The sequence below is a fragment of the Coenobita brevimanus genome, chromosome 40 (assembly GCF_032717465.1).
Source record: "Coenobita brevimanus isolate Jiangsu-jjx chromosome 40, ASM3271746v2, whole genome shotgun sequence".
NCBI classification, from domain to species: domain Eukaryota; kingdom Metazoa; phylum Arthropoda; class Malacostraca; order Decapoda; family Coenobitidae; genus Coenobita; species Coenobita brevimanus.
The window spans coordinates 2,060,597-2,079,557 of NC_136993.1; positions in this window are offsets into that span (position 1 = coordinate 2,060,597).

An 18,961-nucleotide genomic window follows, 5' to 3' on the forward strand; every position below is an offset into this window, starting at 1 on the left:
GAGTTAGGTATGAAGATGAAGGAGGGAAGGAGGAGTTTGGAGAGAAGAGGAGAGAGAGAGAGATTGGAGATAGTGAAGAGGACGGAAGGAGGAATAGGAAATGAAAGTGTGAAGAGAAAAGAGAAGTGAAAGAAGAGGAGAGGAAGAGAGGAGTGTGGTAGGGAGATAAAGAGAAGTGGAGAGAGGATGGGATTGAGTGGAGGGAGAAAGGGAGGGAAGGAGGGAGGGAGAGGAGAATTGGAGGAATGTGATGGAGAGAGAGAGAGAGACACACACACACACACACACACACACACACACACACACACACACACACAGAAAGGTGGTAGGGAGGGAGGGAGCGAGAGGGGAAGCTATAGAGAAAGTAAAGTCTATGCCAAATACAGGAAGGGGGAGTATCAAAGGAAGAAACAAGGGAGGAAGAGGAGACAGGGGAAGAGGAAGAGGAAGAGGAGGGAAGGAAAGAAGCTGTAGAGGAGGGGAGAGGAAGAGGAAGAGGGGGGGAGAGGAAGAGGAGGTGGAGGAGAGAGGAAGAGGAGGGAAGAGGAAGAGGAGGTAGAGGAAGAGGAGGGAAGAGAAGGGGAGGGGACGAGGAGAGAAGAGAGAGGGATAGGAAGAGAAGAGAAGGGGAGGGGAGAGGATGGGAGGAAGAAGAAGGAAGAAGAAGAGGAGGAGGGGAAGAGAAGGGGAGGGGAGAGGAAGAGAAAAGAAGGGGGGGGGAAAGGAGGGAAGAGGGGGAGGAGGAAAAATAAGGGGCGGGGAAGAGGAGGGAAGAGGAAGAGGAGGAGAGTCTTTCAAGAGGAGTGGGAGGTGAAGGGAGGCAAAAGAATGATTGAAAACGAAGCATGAAAGGATATATTGATGAATGTGGAGGTAGGGAGGAGAGAAGGCGAAGATGTGGAGAGAGAGAGAGAGAGAGAGAGAGAGGTACTAACAAAGATCCATTGAAGAATCACCTGTAAGTAAATGCATTGAAAAGGCCATATTTAATCAGTTGAGAAAAACTGAGATGGCTGCCAGGAAAATTGGGGAAAACTTAAGATGCTGGAAGGAGGAGGAAAAACTAAGATGCTGGAAGGAGGAGGGAAAAACTAAGATGCTGGAAGGAAGAGGGAAAACTTAAGATGCTGGAAGGAAGAGGGAAATACTGTGATGCTGGAAGGAAAATTGGGGAAAACTTAAGATGCTGGAAGGAGGAGGGAAATACTGTGATGCTGGAAGGAAGAGGGAAATACTGTGATGCTGGAAGGAAGAGGGAAATACTGAGATGCTGGAAGGAAGAGGGGAAAACTGAGATGCTGGAAGGAAGAGGGAAAACTTAAGATGCTGGAAGGAAGAGGGAAATACTGAGATGCTGGAAGGAAAAGGGGAAAACTAAGATGCTGGAAGGAAGAGGAGGAAAACTAAGATGCTGGAAGGAAGAGGGAAAAACTAAGATGCTGGAAGGAAGAGGGGAAAACTAAGATGCTGGAAGGAAGAGGGGAAAACTAAGATGCTGGAAGGAAGAGGAGGAAAACTAAGATGCTGGAAGGAAGAGGGAAAAACGAAGATGCTGGAAGGAAGAGAGGAAAACTAAGATGCTGGAAGGAAGAGGGGAAAACTTAAGATGCAGGAAGGAAGAGAGGAAAACGAAGATGCTGGAAGGAAGAGGGGAAAACGAAGATGCTGGAAGGAAGAGGGAAAAACTGAGATGCTGGAAGGAAGAGGGAAATACTGTGATGCTGGAAGGAAGAGGGAAAACTTAAGATGCTGGAAGGAAGAGGAGAAAACGAAGATGCTGGAAGGAAGAGGGAAACTAAGATGCTGGAAGGAAGAGGGAAAAACGAAGATGTTGGCAAGGAAAGAAGAAACGAATTTTAACACTCAGAATAATATTGCGTTAATTTGGAGATGCTGTTGACTTTTAGCATCCATATTTTGCCCAAAGAAGAGTCAGATTAAGTTGACCAAGTTTGAAGCCTCTAGAGCAAACAGCCTTTGAAGTATCGCGTTTTATCATAAGTAATAATAATAATAATAATAATAATAATAACACTGACAAGAATAATAATAATGACAAGAATAATAACAATAATAATAATGACAAGAATAATAACAATAATAATAATGACAAGAATAATAACAATAATAATAACAATAACAATAATGACAAGAATAATAACTAATAATAATGACAAGAAGAATAACAATAATAATAATGACAAGAATAATAACAATAATAATACTGACAAGAATAATGACAATAATAATAATGATAATAATAATAATAACAATAATAATAATAATAATGACAAGAATAATAAAACTTCCCAAATAGATGTGAAAGTATTAACAATAAATATATCTTATAAAAATACAGGTGGGGGCGTAATTAAAAAGGTGTAAATATTTCCTAACTATTTCAGGGCCAGCACACTCAGGCGCCTAACATTACATTTATGAGCTGCGTTTATAGCCTCTCTCTCTCTCTCTCTCTCACACACACACACACACACACACACACACACACACACAATATTCTTCCATCCCAGCCATACATGTAAGCACGTTCATTTCCTCTCTTTCTTCACGCTTGCCACAGACCATGAATCTCTCTCTCTCTCTCTCTCTCTCTCTCTCTCTCTAACATCAGTATTACCACTACACTCTGCGATGACCGCCATACGAATTCTTCAGTCCCTCCCTAGCACCTCTTCCTTAGCGATTTATTCCCTTGCACCTCTTCCTTACTGAATTATTTTTGGATATGGCTGGTTAATATCCTTTTGTACGTTATTCATGAAAGGTGTAATAAGCAAGATAAATCGCTCGGGAGGAGGTGTTAGGGAGCTTCCTGAACCGAGAATAAGGACCTAAGGCTGAAGAGAACATAATTATACACGGCAGAATTACACCACGAAGCGAGTGAGCTTTGTTTTGCCCGGCGTGTGTGTGTGTGTGTGTGTGTGTGTGTGTGTGTGTGTGTGTGTGTGTGTGTGTGTGTGTGTGTGTGTGTGTGTGTGTGTGTGTGTGTGTGACCCTCCTTTCTGGCCAGGCATTTGGAGTGAGAGAGACTAAGGAAGCTTCCTAACACCTCTTCCTTACCGATTTATTTTTGGATACGGATGGCTAATATCGTTTTGTACGTTATTTATGCAGAGTATGGCGATATTAGAATGATTTAAATAACACAGAAGAGGACGGCAGGGTGTATTAATCAAAATAAATCGCTAAGGAAGAGGTGTTAGGGAATTCTGGTCAGTCTCGTTGGAATCAGTGTGGGATGAACTGACTAAATGACACGCTTGAGGAGGAGGAGGAGCAGGATGGTGATGGTGGTGATGGTTATGGTGGCTGTGGTGGTGGTGATGGTGGTGGTGTGATGATGATGATTGTGGTGGTGGTGGTGGTGGTGGTGGTGATGATGATGGTGATGGTGGTGGTGGTGGTGGTGGTGGTGGTGGTGGTGATGATGATGGTGATGGTGGTGGTGGTGGTGGTGATGGTGATGATGATGATGGTGGTGGTGGTGGTGGTGATGATGATGGTGATGGTGGTGGTGGTGATGGTGATGATGATGATGGTGGTGGTGGTGGTGGTGATGGTGATGATGATGATGATGGTGGTGGTGGTGGTGGTGGTGGTGGTGGTGGTGATGATGATGATGATGATGATGATGGTGGTGGTGGTGGTGGTGGTGATGATGATGATGATGATGGTGGTGGTGGTGATGATGATGATGATGATGATGATGAGGAGGAGGAGGAGAGAGATAAGGAGAATGTTAAGAGATGAAAGAGTAGTAGAAGAGGAGGAAGGATGAGGAATGAAGCAGGAGGAAAAGTATCATAGGGAGGAAGAGGAAATATGGAGAAATAGGATGAGAAAGAAAGAAAGAGAGAGAGAGAGAGAGAGAGAGAGAGAGAGAGGAAATGTAAAAGAGGGAGAAAGAGAGGTGAGGAATATGAGGAGTAAATTAAGAGAGAGAGGGAGGAAGTCTATTTATCTATCTACCTATGTGTTTATCTATCTATCCATCTATCCACCTGCATCTTTATCTATCCATCCATCTGTCTACCTGTGTCTTAATCCATTTATCTATCAGCGTCCCTCCTCAGTAACAACCCCTAATGTAGTAACAGACTGACTCACAAATCAGGGCTTAATGAAATCCAATCTCCCCTGTTGAAAGTTCATTGGAATGAGTGTGGAGCCATCTGGAGGAGGAGGAGGAGCTCGAGGAAGAGGAGGAGGAGGAGGAAGGGGTAGGAGCAGAAGTAAGAGGAGAAGAGGAAGACTAGAGATGAAAGGAATAGTAGTAGAAAGATAAGTGGCAGGAGAAAATATAGGTGTGAAAGAGGTGTGTGTGTGTGTGTGTGCGTGTGTGTGTGCGTGTGTGCATCGTAATTCAGAATCCACCATTGTTAAAAAAAAAACTGTAAGATAGACGAAAATTAAGCTCCACAAACGAAAAAGCAACTACATTTCCATTTCCATAACTCAGTCTAGACTTTCCTTCCTTCCTGCCATCCCTCCTTCCTTCTTCCTTGAGTTCTTCCTTCTTCCATGCTTCCTTCCTTCTTCTATCCTCCTTTCCTCGCTCCTTCCTTCTATCTTTCTTCTTCCCTCCCCGCCTGCTCCCTTCCTTGCTTCCTTTCCTCCTTCATTTATTCATTCTTTTCCTTCATTTTCTCCTTTCCTTCTTTCATTCATCCTTCCTTCATCCCTCACCCCGTGCCATCATGAAGTGGGCTGATATTTCCTTCCTTCCTTCTTTCCTTCCTTTCTTCCTTCCAATCCTTCTTCCATCCCCCCTTCCTTCATTCCTCTCCCCCTTATCGTCATGTGAGTTGGCATTTTCTTTCCTTCCTTCCTTCCTTCCATTCATTCTTCCTTCATTCATTCATTCTCCCATCCTTCCATCCTCCCTCTTTCCTTTCTTCCTTCCTTCCTTTTATCCATTCTTCCTTCATTCATTCTTTCTCCCATCCTTCCATCCCTGCTTCTTTCTTTCCATCCTTCCATCCATTCTTCCTTCATTCATTCTTTCTCGCATCCATCCATCCTTCAGTCTTTCCTTCCAGCCTACCTTCTTCCATCCTTCCATCCCTCTATCCCTCCCTGCTTCCTTCCTTCCTTCCCTCCCTCCTTCCTTCCTTCCATTCATTCTTCCTTCATTCATTCTTTCTCCCATCTTTCCATCACTCCCTCTTTCCTTCCAGCCCACCTTCTTCCATCCTTCCCTCCCTCTATCCCTCCCTCCCTCCCTCCTTCCTTCCTTCCTTCCTTCCTTCCTTCCATCCATTCTTCCGTCATTCATTCTTTCTCCCGTCCATCCCTCCTTTCTTTCCAGCCTACGCTCTTCCATCCATTCTTCCTTCCTTCCTTCCATCCATCCATCCATCCATTCTTCCTTTATTCATTCTTTCTTCCATCCATCCCTCCTTCTTTCCTTCCAGCCTACCCTCTTTCATCCTTCCCTCCCTCTATCCCTCCCTGCTTCCATCCTGCCTTCCTTCCTTCCTTCATTCCATCGTCCCTTCCTTCCCTCTTTCTTTCCTTCCAGCCTACCTTCTTCCATCCTTTCCTCCCTCTGTCTCTCCTTCCTTCCCTCCTTCCTTCCTTCCTTCCTCCCCCCCCATCAAGTAGACAGGTACCCAGGAAAGCTGTCGCAAACCCAAGGCTCTCTCTCTCTCTCTCTCTCTCTCTCTCTCTCTCTCTCTCTCTCTCTCTCCATCTTTGCCGCTCTCATATTGTCATTTTTTTTCCTTTTTTATCGTCTTCACTTCTTTGTCTTCCTCCTCCTCCTCCTCCTCCTCCTCTTCTTCTTCTTCTTCTTCGTCGTCGTCTTCGTCTTCTTCCTCTTCTTCTTCCTCTTCCTCAGTGTATTTATCTTTGCTTCTTTTTTCATTATTATTATTATTATTATTCAGTATATTTCTCTTAATAGTTTCGCTTCTTCGTCTTCATCATCATCATCATCATCATCATCTTCATCTCTACTTGCGTTACCTCCTCCTCCTCCTCTTCCTCCTCCTCCTCCTCCTCTTCCTCCTCCTCCTCCTCATTCAGTGGGACCACCTAGCATATAAACCAACTCTTGACTCTCTCTCTCTCTCTCTCTCTCTCTCTCTCTCTCTCTCTCTCTCTCTCTCTCTCTCTCTCAACCTGATTCATTCCTCATCTTTCCTTTGAATTTCTTCTTCCACTTGCTTGTTTGTTCGCTGATTGTGTGTGTGTGTGTGTGTGTGTGTGTGTGTGTGTGTGTGTGTGTGTGTGTGTGTGTGTGTGTGTGTGTGTGTGCGCGACAGAATGTATCCATATGTGTGTGGGTGTACGTGTGTGCGTTTGTTTGTGTGTATGTATGTATGTGCATTTTGTGATTATTATGTATGTATATGAGTGTGTATGTGTGGATTGTTGTGTGCATTGTGTGTGTGTGTATTTTATGTACGTTGCTATGTATGTATGTATGTGTGTGTGTGTTTTGGGCTGTGCGTCTGTGTCGTGTGTTTTGCTTGTGGGAGGAAATGAAAGTTTGACGCGAGGAGGGGCAAATAGAGAGAGAGAGAGAGAGAGAGAGAGAGAGAGAGAGAGAGAGAGAGAGAGATTAACAGAGAGAGAGAAAGAGAGAGAGAGAGAGAGAGAGAGAGAGAGAGAGAGAGAGAGAGAGAGTTAAACCAGAGGCAAATAATTAAAGGGCAATGAAAAGTAGTGAGATAGATAGATAGATAGATAGATGCCGAGAGAGAGAGAGAAGGGGGGGAGGGAGGGAGATTAAATCCAGAGGGAAAGAATTAAAAGGCAATAAAAAGCAGTGAGATAGATACCTAGGGAGGGAAAGAGAGAGAGAGGGAGAGAGAGAGGGAGAGAGAGAGAGAGAGAGAGAGAGGCAAGAAGTGGAGAGGCCTTTCAGAGTGGAGTGAATGAACGACTCCAGGGAGAAGAAAGAGCTATTCTGAAAGCAGGTTAAGAGGAGGAGGAGGAGGAGGAAGAGAAGGAGAGAAAGGAAGAAAAGGTAAATGTGAGAGAGAGAGAGAGAGAGAGAGAGAGAGAGAGAGGAATACAGCAGAATGAGGATGACAAGGGAAGTATTTTAAATAGAGAAGAGGAGGAAGAGAGAAAAGGAGAAGGAGGAAGAGGAGGAGGAGGAAGAGAGAAGGAGGAGGAGAGAAAGAAGATGAGGAGAAGGAAGAGAGAGGAGAAGAAAAGGTAAATGGGAGAAAGAGGTATACAGGAGAATGATGATGAAAAAGGAAGTATTTTGGAGAGGAGGAGGAAGAAAGAGGAGGAGGAGGAGGATTGAGAGGAAGAGGAGGAGGAAGAGGAAGAGGAGGAGGAGGAATATTAGGTAAATGAGAAAACGAGTAAAACAATGAGGATGAGAAAGAAAAGAAGCTGAAAAAAGAGAGGGTTTGGAGGAGGAGGAGGACGAGGAGGAGAAGAAGAGGAGGAGGAGAAGAAGAGGAGGAGGAGAAGAAGAGGAGGAGGAGAAGAAGAGGAGGAGGAGGAGGAATAGTACTTAGAGAGGAGAAAGGATGATAGTTAAAGACAAAGGGGAGGAGGAGGAGGAGATATAGAGGAAGAAATAGTGGAGAAAAGAAGGTAGGAAGAGGAGGGAAAGGAGAAGAGGAAGAGGACAAGAAGGAACAGTATTAAAATGAGAGTAAAAGGAAGGCAGGGAAGAAGGAAGAGGAGGAGGAGGAGGAAGGGAAGAACATGCAGGAGGAGGGAAGGAAAGAAGGAAGGGGAGGACAAGGAGAATTTAGGAGGAGGAGAGCAGGAAGGGAGGAAAGAAGGAAGGGGAGGACAAGGAGGAGGGAGGGAGGGAGGGGAGGAAAGAAGGAAGAAAGGGGAAGGATGAAGAAAGGAATGAATGAAGGAAGAAAGAATTGTAATATTGCTAATAATGGCAATTAAATATGATAATGATTGTTATCTAATTATGCTGATAAGGTGAAGGGAGGTCGTGAAATAATTGAGAGAGAGAGAGAGAGAGAGAGAGAGAGAGAGAGAGAGAGAGAGAGAGAAACTGAAGATGGGAAGCAAGAAGAGGAAGGAATAATGAAGAGGAAAGTTCAAGGGGGAAACACACACACACACACACACACACACACACACACACACACACACACACACACACACACACACACACACACACACACACACACACACACACACACACACACACACACACACACACACACACACACACAGGGAGAGAGAGAGCCTGCCGTACAAAAATAAGGAAGTATGAGATTATAAGGAATGACGTAGTGTGAAGGATGAGGTTGTCAGTGGAGATAATGGTAAGTGATGTATTTCTCTCTCTCTCTCTCTCTCTCTCTCTCTCTCTCTCTCTCTCTCTCTCACGTGTTCTTCCTCTACTGCCTCCTACTCCCTTCAAGTTATCACCTTCATAATCACCAATTAAACTTACCTCGTCAGTGCGTGGGAAGGGATGGCCGTAGCGTCTGTGCGTAGGCGATTTATTTTTTATTTCATTACATATTATTTTCAGTTCTATCTATCTATTGCCAGACGCCTTAATCCCGTAAGGGATGGCCACAAACAAATCGGCTCCATGTTTGCCCTGTCCCCCGCCATTTCACTGCCCTGCTCCCAGCTCACACCCCCCTCTCTCATATACCTCTCCACTCCATCCCTTCATCTCATTCTTGGCCTCCCCTTCCCTCTCCCCCACTCCATCTCACTCACATACACTCTCCTCGTCAGTCTCACTCTCACGTAGGCGATTTATTGTATTATTATTATTATTATTATTATCATCATCATTATTATTATTTATTTTTTACTTATTTCTGTTATATAAATCCTTCCAATATCGCCATACCCTGCATAAATAACATGCATGAAGACACTAACCAGGCAGATAAAAAAATAAATTACTTAGGGAGAGGTGTTAAAGGACGATGCTATGACTCTACGTCCTTCCCATAGCACTTCTTCGTGACTAGCATCATATTCTAGTGTTAATCTCGTGTTACAGCCCAGCATTCAAGGTGGAGAGATGGCACTTTTAGGCCAAGGAGGAGGAGGGGGAGGAGGAGGAGGAGGAGGGAGAAGAACATAGAGACACACACACACACACACACACACACACACACACACACACACACACACACACACACACACACACACACACACACACACACACACACACACACAGGAAGGAGAATGTAATGAGTGAACAGATTATAGTGTTAATTATTTCGATGTATTAATTACCGTTTACAATTTACCTTTTCTTTTCCACAGGTAAGGCATTGAGGAGGTCACCATTCACCGATTATGTAAGTACTGTTTAATATTTTCTGCTAGGAGGGGGAGACCAAGGATGAGATGGAGGGATGGAGTGGAGAGGTATAGGAGAGAGTGGGGTGTGAGCTGGGAGCAGGGCAATGAAATGGCGGGGGACAGGGCGACATGGAGGCAGTTTGTTTGTGGCCACCCCTTACGAGATGAAGGCTTCTGGCAATAGATAGACAGACAGATAGATAGATAGATAGATTATATTTCCCACGGGAGGTTATTCAAAGACACTTATCCTCTGCCTTCCTCTCCTACATAATTCAGATCCTCTTCTCGTTTTTTTTTTTTTCGTGTAAATATATGAAGATGTGTCTAGAGCCGGAATGGACTGCTGTAGTGTGTGTGTGTGTGTGTGTGTGTGTGTGTTATAAGAGACATAACCTTATATAACTTAAACTTGAGGATTGGCGTGTGTGTGTGTGTGTGTGTGTGTGTGTGTGGTTGTTATATATTTACCTCTGTTTTTTATGGTAACATCCGGGATTATTCTAACAACACAACCACTACAATTCTCACTTCCCCCTAACCCCCCCCCCTAGAGACCAGCTTAGCATCCGCCATTTTGGATCCGGTGGCCAGAGAGAGAGAGAGAGAGAGAGAGAGAAGGAAGGAGCGTGGATTCGATTTGACTGTGTTCAGAAATGAGAGACTGACTAGAAGAGTGGGGTGAGGTGCAAGGGGAGGGGGAGACCAAGAATGAGATTTAAAGAGAGAGAGAGTCAGTCACTGCTTCCTCAGATCCCAATTCTTTCTCTTTCTTATTCGCTTATATACCCCAATCCCTCTCACTGATGGATCCAATATGGCGGCTCTGTCCAGTCTCCACCACAGGGTCTCCGGGATCGAACCAGGGGAGCGTGGATTCAAAGGTCAAGTTCTCCTCGCATCCCTCTGACAGACCGTTAAGACCAGCACAACGGCCGCCCGGTTTGAATTTGAATTTGAATTTGAATATCAGTCGGCGGACGTTAACGAACCGACCGCTGGAGATTTCGGCTTTAGGATAATTCGGTCAGATGAATGTGTTAAGAATTGTTGATAATTTGTTTAGTTTTGGTTATGTTTTATTTAGGCCTTTTCAGGATGATTCTCTCTCTCTCTCTCTCTCTCTCTCTCTCTCTCTCTCTCTCTCTCTCTCTCTCATATTACTTAGCAAGGAAGTGATGTGAAAGGTGTAAAAACAGGTACATAAGGACAGATAGATTTTTATATAGATAGATAGATAGATGGATAGATAGACTGATAGATAGATGAAAAAATAGATAGATAGATAGATGTATATATAGATAGATAGATACATATATAGATTGATGGATAGATAGATAGGTAGATCGATAGATAGATAGATGGATAGACAGATGGATAAATAGATAGTTAGATAGATAGAGACCTTTGTGAAGAGCTTAAAATTCTTCCTTTATGATTGAGTTAAGATAGATAGATAGATAGACAGATAGATAGATAGACAGATAGATAGACTTTTCATTGTTAGGAGCTTAAGAAAACCTTCCTTCATATTTCATCTGACCGCCAGATAGATAGATAGATAGATAGATAGTAACCTCTCAGTGTAAGGCTTGACAGATCTTCCTTTATCAGGTAGTTAATAGATAGATAGATAAACAGAGAGAGAGAGAGAGGAAAGAGTTGTTATTACAGATAGACACAGATAGATGGATAGATAGATAGACAGATAGATAGAGGAAAGAGTTATTACAGATAGATGGATAGATTGATAGATAGATAGATAGATAGATGAGGATAGAGTTGTTCTGAAGTATTAAGCGGCAGAATCCGGCAATAAGGAATAATTGCGTTTGTTACGAGGGAATATACTGAGAGAGAGAGAGAGAGAGAGAGAGAGAGAAGGTAGACAGATGGATATAGAGAGAGATTGAATAGTAGGTCTACACACACACACACACACACACACACACACACACACAGAATGATAGATAGATAGATAGGTAGTGAAAAGTAGGTTGTCAGAGAGAGAGAGAGAGAGAATGGTAGGTAGATAGATAGATAGATAGGTTGAAAAGTAGATTGTTAGAGAGAGAGAGAGAGAGAGAGAGAGAGAGAGAGAGTTGACAGCGATCATTGGTGAGGGAAGAGGTAAGGAAGATGGAGAGAATAGGAGAGAAAGATAAGGAGAGAGAGAGAAGGGAGAGAGAGAGAGAGAGAGAGAGAGAGTGGCGTGGGCATTGTTAATCCGGCCTCAAGGAAACATTGAGAAAATTGCATTGGATTTAACAAGACTACCAGGACCTTGATAGATAGACAGATAGATAGATAGGTAGATAGATGGATATTTTTACAGAGGAATAGATAGATAAATAGATAGACAGACAGATATATAGATGGATGGATAGGTAAACAGATGAATAAATAGATAGATAGATAGATAGGTAGGTAGATAGACAGATAGATAGATAGATAGATAGATAGACACGAGGAGAAAGGTAGTGACACAGTTACAGATAGATAGACAGCAAAGGAGATAGATAGATAAAGACAAGACACACAGACAGATAGATAGATAGACGTGACAAATACATAGACAGAAGTGACAGACAGATAGATAGATAGATAGATAGATAGATAGACTTGTGAAGGGTTAAGTATTGAACTAAATCCAGTCATAAGGAGAGAGAGAGAGAGAGAGAGAGAGAGAGAGAAAGAGAGAGAGAGAGAGAGAGAGAGAAAGAGAGAGAGAGAGAGAGTCGACAGGGAACATTAGGGAGAGGGGAAAGATAAGGAAGATGGAGAGAATTGGAGAGAAAGATAAGGAGGGAGGGAGAGAGAGAGAGAGAGAGAGATGGAGGGAGGGAGGAAGGGAGGTAAAGGGAGGAGAAAACAAGAAAACGAAGTAGAGAGAGAGAGAGAGAGCGTTAAGGAGAGGGAAGTGATAGGGAAGATGGAAAGAGTGTGAGAGAAAGATAAGGAGGGAAGGTGGAGAGAGGGAGAAAGATAAGAACACACACACACACACACACACACACACACACACACACACACACACACACACACACACACACACACACACACACACACACACACACACACACACACACACACACACACACACACACAGAGGAACGTGTTGAGAAGAAAGGAAGAGGGGAAGAAGGATAGCCCGGAAAAACAAATAGGGACTGATAAAGGAACTAGAGAGAGAGAGAGAGAGAGAGAGAGAGTTTGATGGAATAAAGGGAAGAATGAAGAGTGGAGGTGAAGGGAGAGAAGAGGTAGGGGGATGGAAGAGAAGAGAGGGATGGACAAGAGAGGAAAAAGACGAGGAGGAATGGAGAGAAGGGTAAAATGGAAGAGAGAAGGGAGGAAGGAATGAAGGAGAGGAGGAGGAGGGGGAAATGAAGAGGAAGGGTTGGAGAGGAGGAAATGAAGAGGAGGAGAAGGAGAGGAGAAGAAAGGAGGGGAGAGGAGAGGATGGGAATGGAGAGGAAAGAGTGGAGTGAAGTGGAGAATGGAATGAAATGGAATAGAATGGGGAGGAGTAATGGAGAGAAAGAGGAGGAGAAGTAGGAGGAGTGGAGAGGAGAGAGAGGAGGAGAGGAGAGGCTGGATGTGGAGTAGAGTGGAGTGAGGTGGAGTGGATTTCTCATTTCAAAATCCTTCCACCAACACTGCTTTGTCTTTTAGTAATGCATTTCCCTTATGTTGTGTGGACGAGAGAGAGAGAGAGAGAGAGAGAGAGAGAGAGAGGGAGGGAGAGAGAGAGAGAGAGAGAGAGAGAACGCTTGATAGAATACTAGTTGAAAGAAGGAAAAATAAAAAAATGTAGTGTGTGTGTGTGTGTGTGTGTGTGTGTGTGTGTGTGTTAGAGAGAGAGAGTTGACAGCGATCATTGGTGAGGGAAGAGAGAAGGAAGATGGAGAGAATAGGAGAGAAAGATGAGGAGCGGAGAGAGAGAGAGAGAAAGTGAGTGAGAGAGAGAGAGAGAGAGAGAGGATTTTTCTCAGCTCAGAAAGACAATTTTATCTTTAATAATAATAATAATAATAATAATAATAATAATAATGCATCAATTATCATCACTAAACCCAAGACATAATATGCATACAAACAGCCTATAAAAATCCATGTAAAAAGGAAGATATTAATTTCAGAGCGCCTCCCCTCCCCAAAAAAAAAAAAGAATGAAAAAAAAAAAAACTATCCCCCCGAGAGCCCATCACACACACACACACACACACACACACACACACACACACACACACACACACACACACACACACACACACACACACTCATCTGCATAATCCAAACAATACTATGGTAATGTTTTGTGCTGAGATGAATATTATTTTTGTCTATAGTTTTGACTTTATATGCAAACCAGGAAATTAATGTATCACCTTTATATATACTCTCCCCCCTCTCCCTCTCCCTCCTCCCCTCCATCTGTGTTCTTCCTCCCCCCCTCTCCCCACCTCCCTTCCCTCTCTCCTTCCCCCTTGCCTCCCCTCAGGTCCTTCCTCTTCCCCCTCCCATCCCTTTCTCTCCTCTCCCTTCCCCTCCCCACCTCTCCCATTTACTCCATCCCCATTTCCCTCCATCCCATGTCCCCCTCCCCCTTCCTCTGTCCCTCCCTCTCCCTTCTCCTCCCCATATACTCCCCCTCACCCTCCCTACACACTCCACCCCATACTCCTCCCCTCCCTCACACACACACACACACACACACACACACACACACACACACACACACACACACACACACACACACACACACACACACACACACACACACACACACACACACACACACACACACACACACACACACACACACACACACACACACACACACACACACACACACACAGCCCCGTTGTGTCGGAATTAAAGTTGCACAGCCTTAGAGCGTTCATTGTTCACCACGAGAGAGAGAGAGAGAGAGAGAGAGAAGAAAAAAAAAATATTCAGGAGAGGAAAGGGGAGGGGGAGGAGAAGGGAGAGGGGGGTTAGGGGGGTTGAGGAGAGGGGGGTTAAAGACGCAGTGTGACCCAGAAGGAGGTTATTTTGGGGGGTTAGGTCAGTGTGGGATTAGGTCAGAAGAGGTTAAAATGAATAGGGCTTTTAAAAGATCCTCACCTATTTGGCTTTAACATATTTTTTCATGTCAAAGGAATTATTTGTAGTGGTTTTTTCAGACGTAATTTTGGAGTGGAGGGGTATATGAGAGAGGAGTGTGAGTATGAGAGATGGGCAGACAGATGGCAGAGGACAGAATGACGTGGAGGCGATTTGTTTGTGACTTTGAAGAAATCATCTGTGATGGTATTTTCTGATGTAATTTTGGAGTGGAGGGGTAGATGAGAGAGAGGGGTGTGTTGGAGCGAGGGTAGACAGATGACAGAGCACAGAGAGGTGTGGAGGCGATGTGTTTGTGAAGAGTAATTATTTTAAGAGATCGCTTTGGAGTGGAGAGGTAGATGGGAGAGAGGGGAGTGAGGGCTGTCTCATACAGGACTGGTGTATTGGTATTAGCGAGGGTATTTTTATGACATGTCGGCGGGTCATCTGGTAGATCAGGAAAGTCTGCTCTTTAAGAGATTCAGATTCTTAAACTGTTCCCTGCCCCAGCCGGGATTCGAACCTGGGTTCACTAGGGCTGCAGGCCGCCTCTCTACCGATTCTGCCACCGCATCCTCTCCCTCTCTCTTCCTCTCTTCTCTCTCTCTCTCTCTCTGTAATCCCTCCATCCATCCATTCTTCCTCCCATCATCCCACCCCTTCTCTCCCTTTCAGCATAGAAAATGGAGACATCACACAGAAAACGGGACATATCACAAAGGGCATACTCAGCCAAAATGACCCTTCCAGAAATTCCTTTTTATCCCTTTATATTTAATTTTCTTTATAACATAGGAGGCTTGGAAACAACTCTCATATCCTCAGGTAGATTTACTATTATTATTATTATTTTTATTATTATTATTATTATTATTATAGATAGATTATTATTATTATTATTATTATTATTATTATTATTTATTTACTGCTGCTCCTCCTCTTCATCTTTATCATCATCATCACCATCATCATCATCATCATCATCATCATCTTCTTCTTCTTCATCTTCTTCTTCTTCCTCCTCCTCCTCTCCTCCTCCTCCTCCTCCTCCTCCTCCTCCTCCTCCTCCTCCTCCTCCTCCTCACCTTGTCTTCCTTCAGGCTTTTCCTCTTTACAGGGAACATTACCGTCTATGACAAGAGAGGGAAAAGAGACACGGAAATGCTTTTATCAGCGACTCAATCCCCCTTGCTGATACAAAAGCCCGTCTTCCCTAACACCTCTTCCTTAGCGATTTATTTTTGGATATGGCTGGTTAATATCCTTTTGCGCCTTGCTTTTGCAGAGTTTGGGGATGTTTGAAGGATTTATGACACAAAGAAGAGGATAGCAAAATAAATTGCCCTGGGAAAGATGTTAGGGAGCTTCCTTGCAGAGTATGGCGATGTTTGAAGGATTTATGTCACAAAGACGATAGTCAGCAAAATAAATCGCCTAGGAAAAGGTGCTAGGGAGTCCAAGGCCTGTATTCGTGTGGGTTAAGGAGGCTCCCTGACACCTCTTCCTTAGCGATTTATTTTTGGATATGGCTAGGCAATATATATATTTTTAAAATTATTTATGCTGAGTTTGGTAGTATCGGAAGGCTTTTTGTAACAGAAGAGGATAATAAGGTTTTATGAGCAAAATAAATCGCATAGGAAAAGGTGTTTGGGAGTTTTACGGGACCAAGGCCTTCAATAGAAATTAGCATAATGTTATAAGAAATAAAGCCAATTACTGATATAAGTAACAGAGAGAGAGAGAAAGAAAGAGAGAGAGAGAGAGAGAGAGAGAGAGAGAGAGAGAGAGAGAGAGAGAGAGAGAGAGAGAATGATAGGGAGGGAAACTGGAGAAATAGAGGAGTAATGACGAAATGAGAAAGAGAGGAGAGGAATGGAGAAACAAAATTAGAGAGAGAGAGAGGGGGGAGGGAGAAGGAGCGAGAGGACGAGGTTGATGGAACATAAATTAACTCTGGAAAAAGATGAAGCGACATTTTTGACGCAGGAGAGGAGAAAGATGTTGAAATATAGTGTGGAGTAAGTGAGTAGGAAGGATGGCAGAAGAGAGAGAGAGAGAGAGAGAGAGAGAGAGAGAGAGAGAGAGAGCGAGAGAGAGAGAGAGAGATCTGGCTTTTTCACTTCATATTACTCTCGTTCCTTACTTAGCACCTACCTTCTTGTTTTTTTAATTCACTCTTTTCTCTTCCTCTTGCTTGTGTCGTCTCATCTCTTTCCCACCCTGTCATTCCTCCTCCTCCTCTTCTTCCTCCAGTTCCTCTTTTCCTTCCACTTCGTGTCTTTCTCTCACCACCTTCGTATGCGTAGATAGATAGGTAGACATATAGATTGACAGATAGATAGATAGATATAAAGAGAGAGAGAGAGAGAGGCGAGAAGTGACAAAGAAAGATATTGAAGATGGTGAGATAAGACACGGTGTGGAAAGAGAGAGGAAAGGAGAACTGGAGAGAGAGAGAGGGAGAGAGAGAGACAGACAGACAGAGATAGAGAGAGAGAGAGGGGGGGCGTGGAAGAAAAGGCAAAGAAGAGGAGATGAACACTGTATGGAAAGCCAGTCAGCTGTGAAGAGGGGAAGAAGAAGAGGCGGAGAAAGGGTCATTGAGAGAGAGAGAGAGAGAGAGAGAGAGAGAGAGAGAGAGAGAGAGAGTTGTAGTGAAGATAGAGGCGAGGAGAAATAGAGAAAAATTGTCTTGTACGGGAGAAAATGGGTATGATAGTGATGATGTACAGGGGAGAGAGACAGACAGACAGACAGCTTGACTCCAGATTTCACTAATATCTGATAACAGCAATTTTTCAGATGTCAGAGAGAGAGAGAGAGAGAGAGAGAGAGAGAGAGAGAGAGAGAGAGAGAGAGAGAATAGCGTGAAAACAGAAAAGGAAAAAAACAAAGATGAAGATTTGGAAGGACAGAGAATACACGGAAGGAAGTAGACAAGGAAAGGGAGTAGAAAACACACACACACACACACACACACACACACACACACACACACACACACACACACACACAGAGTCTAGTGATCAAAGGAGTCTACAGGGGATGACGAAAGGGCGAGTTCTGAGGCAGCATTTGTCTCCCCCTATTGATGTGTGTGTGTGTGTGTGTGTGTGTGTGTGTGTGAGAGAGAGAGAGAGAGAGAATTAGGGGGGAGAGATGAAAGACAAGCACGGAGAGAATGTTTGTAATATGGGAGATGAAAGGGAGGTAAAAGAAAGGTGAGAGAGAGAGAGAGAGAGAGAGAGAGAGAGAGGGGGGGAGAGAGAGAGAATTAAGGTAACTCAAAAATTAAGTATTTAAAGAAGTAAAAAAAAAATGATAGTGATAATAGGCAGAGGGAGGAGGGAGGGAGGAGGGAGGGAGGAGGAGGGAAGGAGAGGAGGAGGAGGAGGAGGGAGAGAAGAGAAACGACTAGGGGAAGAGAGGAAGGAGAGGAGAGGAAGGGGGAAGGAGGGAGAGAGGGCTGACTCTTCCTTCTTCCCTCTCCTCCTCCTCTTTTCCTCTCCTCTTCCTCTCTCCTCCTCTCGTCTCTTCCCCCTCTCGCCTCTCTACCCCTCCCCTCTTCATCTTTTCTCCCCCCATCCCCTCTTTTCCCCTCCCTCCCCTCCCCCTTCACCTCCCATTTCCTCTCCCTTCCCCTCCCTTACCCCAGACTCCCCCTTCACTCCCTTCTCCCCACTCCCTCTCCTCTCTCCCCTGTCACTCCCCTCTCCCCCTCACACCCCACCAGGTAAACAATACCTAGCATATAATAACCTTGCATTTTTTCTTTCAACACAAATACCGGTCACTCTGGGCTTTCTGACACACACACACACACACACACACACACACACACACACACACACACACACACACACACGCTATATTTAACAACCTATGTGCTTCGTATACATGAAAAAAAAAGCTCTTTGTCTCTCATATTCGCCCCATGTACAGTCGCCGTCATTAATACGTTTCACAGCGTGTTTGGGAAGTTGATTTTCAGCGTAATCTTGATGTAGTATGCTTGTAGAGGGCGAGAAAATAATTCCCTACGACCCACTTCGATGATGATGATGATTGATGACGATAATAATGATAATAATAGTAATAATAATAATAACAGTAATAATAATAATAATAATAATAATAATAATAATAAGACTGATGATGATGATGACGATTCTCACGTACTAAAAATTAATTCTTTCTCTTTTAAGCATCGTATAAACACTCTCTCTCTCTCTCTCTCTCTCTCTCTCTCTCTCTCTCTCTCTCTCTCTCTCTCTCTCTCTCTCTCTCGTAAATAATAAAAATAAATAATCCAGTGAGTAATGAAAATAATAATTCCACTTTACTGAGAGGGATTCTTTGTTATTGCGTCCCTTTTAGGTCCTTTGTTTTTATGAATATGTGGGTAAATGAAACTCTGCTGTGTTATTACGTGTGTGTGTGTGTGTGTGTGTGTGTGTGTGTGTGTGTGTGTGTGTGTGTGTGTGTGTGTGTGTGTGAGAGAGAGAGAGAGAAGGGGGTGATAGGGAGAACGTGTGTGTGTGTGTGTGTG